Source organism: Mastomys coucha, unplaced genomic scaffold (genome assembly GCF_008632895.1).
Source record: "Mastomys coucha isolate ucsf_1 unplaced genomic scaffold, UCSF_Mcou_1 pScaffold8, whole genome shotgun sequence".
NCBI lineage: Eukaryota > Metazoa > Chordata > Mammalia > Rodentia > Muridae > Mastomys > Mastomys coucha.
The window spans coordinates 27,226,672-27,229,379 of NW_022196914.1; the positions used below are offsets into that span (position 1 = coordinate 27,226,672).

At 42.7% G+C, this 2,708-nt stretch overlaps 1 protein-coding gene across 3 annotated transcripts in view; it reads left to right on the top strand.

Annotated features, from left to right (window-relative positions):
- The first annotated feature begins 1,787 nt into the window (after positions 1-1,787).
- The window catches only part of Atpsckmt (ATP synthase c subunit lysine N-methyltransferase), a 33,409-nt gene continuing 32,488 nt past the window's right edge, over positions 1,788-2,708 (top strand). Inside the window, exon 1 of one of the 3 annotated variants that reach the window (XM_031360040.1) lies at positions 1,788-2,040. The gene's annotated coding sequence lies outside the window, so the exon portion shown is untranslated. The remainder of the gene's footprint in view (positions 2,041-2,708) is intronic. The other 2 variants (XM_031360039.1, XM_031360038.1) reach the window with 2 other exon arrangements.

Sequence of the window (2,708 nt, forward strand, 5' to 3'; positions counted from 1 at the left end):
TTTTTTTGTCTGCAAAGATAGCAGTAATAATAGTAATGCCTACTTCACAAGGTTGCTGGACGTACTCAGGGGGAACGCGCCTGGTCGTCAGCACGCAATATTTGCTCTAAACTTCCCAGGTTACACAGATCCTGTGACTTGCCCACGGGTGTACTGCTAGGTGGAGACAAAGCGGCACGGCCTGGTGCTCAGAGTCTCTTGTCCTCAGCGTTTTGCTGTTAGAAAGATACCCCATAAGGGTAATTGCACGGTACATCTGCCGGAAATCAGGGTTCATTTTATAAGCTTTGATTTATTTGTTAGGAATTTCCACTCTCTCCATCCGTACCCCTCAGAACAGAAACTGTCCCTGCAGGATTGTCTGTTTTTATTAGGTACTCAAAATTAGAATGCATGTAACAGCACAGACCTGAAAGCTAGCCTACTGTCATTTGTTAATCTTGCCTAATGTCTAGCTCTTTGTCTCTTAGACTCAGTGATGCCCTTTTGGGCTTTAAAAAATTCAAATGGTAGATTCTGCAATCCGTCTTGCTTACTAATTTGAGAAGAATAGGGAATCTATAACTATGCCTTCTGCATTTTATTTTTTGTCCAAATGCTGTGTAGGATAACTCCTAGTATCAATAATGGGTATGTAACGAAAGGACACAGATTGACATTAAAGTTAACATAAACAAGGTTTCATCATGACCTTTTCATATATATATATTATAATTATGTCATTGTACCTTGCCATGACATAGAAGTAACTGTCCCCATGATCCTCTCTTCTCCCACTCTTTCTTCTCAATACAAAACACACACTCGAATACAAACAAGATTCTGCATCGGAGAGAAAACATGATAGTTCTGAGTTATTAACTTAAAGCTAAATAAAGCTCTGTGTGTATATATCTGAGTTATTAACTTAAAGCTAAATAAAGCTCTGTGTGTATATATGAGACACTGTATCCATTCCTCTGTTGGTAGACATCAAGTTAGGTTCAAGAAAGACTTCAAGGATGGCAAGGCACATAAAGGCACTTGTTGCCAAGCCACTTGTGCTTGGTCTCTGGGTCCCACTTGGATCACAGACTGCTTTCCTGTTAGGCGTCTGCTCTGCTCCCACTCTTCTTCCATGTACTGGTCCAGTGGCTTGATGCTTTTGCCCTCAGTTCAGATTCTTCGTTTCCTTCCTTTCCTCTGTATTCCTTCAGATGCCCATACATCGGAGACTTGTTTGCCTCAGTTGGTTCGTACAATTCAAAGGCCAGCTGGGAGACCCTGGAGGCCAGGGCAGCCTCATTGCCTACCTTCTGGCTTTGTGGGATGGTACATGGGTTTACAAGTAAGGTAGACCTTGTCCCATCTGACTCGGGTTAAACTGTCCTGGCCCAAATTGATACAGTGTGATCTGTCTATATGATGGAAATAGTTCTTATTTAAATAATGGTACTTATGTTCAGCTGCAAACATGAATCAGGTACTGATAAGAAGCAACATGGATGAATCCATAAGAGAACATTTTAAATGTAGTAAGTTGGTAAGAGACTGCGCCTGTCTCTCTCTCTCTCTGTGTGCATATTTCTATATATATTTACATGGTTGTGTGTGTGTGTGCAGGAGTTCCATATGTGTACCCATGTGGGCCACAGTAGGTATTTCTGTTGTGTTCCACTTCATTTTTTTAGAGATTTATTTATTATATATCTAAGTACACTGTAGCTGTCTTGAGATGCACCAGAAGAGGGTGTCAGATCTCATTATGGATGGTTGTGAGCCACCATGTGGTTGCTAGGAATTGAACTCAAGACCTTTGGAAGAGCAGTCAGTGCTCTTAACCGCTGAGCCACCTCTCCAGCCCCTCCACTTCATTTTTTTAAGCCCGTCACTCACCGACCTTGCCTGTTTTTGCTAGGCTGGCTTCATAGCCCCTGGGACCTGCCTGTCTTCCCCTTCCAGGGCTGTGGTTGTGCCTGTCTGTTGCATGGGTGCTGGGAGTCTGAACAACAAGCACCTTACCCACCAAGCCAGCTCCCTGGCTTCTGCAAGCTAGTTGATGTAAGTCACCTTTGGAGACACTGTGTCAGTCCAGAGTTGAGGAAATAGAGACTATAAGTAGTGGTTACTTAGGGCGGGTGGCAGAGGGTGGATGGGGAGATGACAGCTGAAGGATAGAGGGGTTCTTGGGCAATAAAAATCTTGTATAATTGACTGATGAGGCTTACATACCTATACTAAAACCCATTGAACTGTGCACATTAAATGGACAAATTGTATTAATTCTGTCCTAGTAAAGCCTGAAAACACTGGGTTTCCAAGCTGAAGCTTTCTTTGTTCAGACCATTAAAATGTGAAGTTTTATGACTAAAACTTGCAGTAATGGATACTGAGATAATGCATTAATTACTAGAGTCCTAGACACACTAGATCAGTACATTGGAAAGATTTTAATCTTCCTTTAGTATTGAAGAACTTTCCCAAATCACTTTAATTTTGCCAGTAGGATTTAGAAGTCATTGTAGAATTTTATACAGTATTCGGTGAACTTGTCTTTTAAAAGGATTAGTGGGGCTAGAGAGGTTGCTCAGGGGTGACGAATACTTGCTGCTCTTACAGAGGACCCAAGGTTGGTTCCCATCACCCATGTCAGGCAGCCACAGCCACCTGAAACTCCAGCTCCAGAGAAGCTGATAACCCCCCTCCTGGCCTCCTCTCTCTCTCTCTCT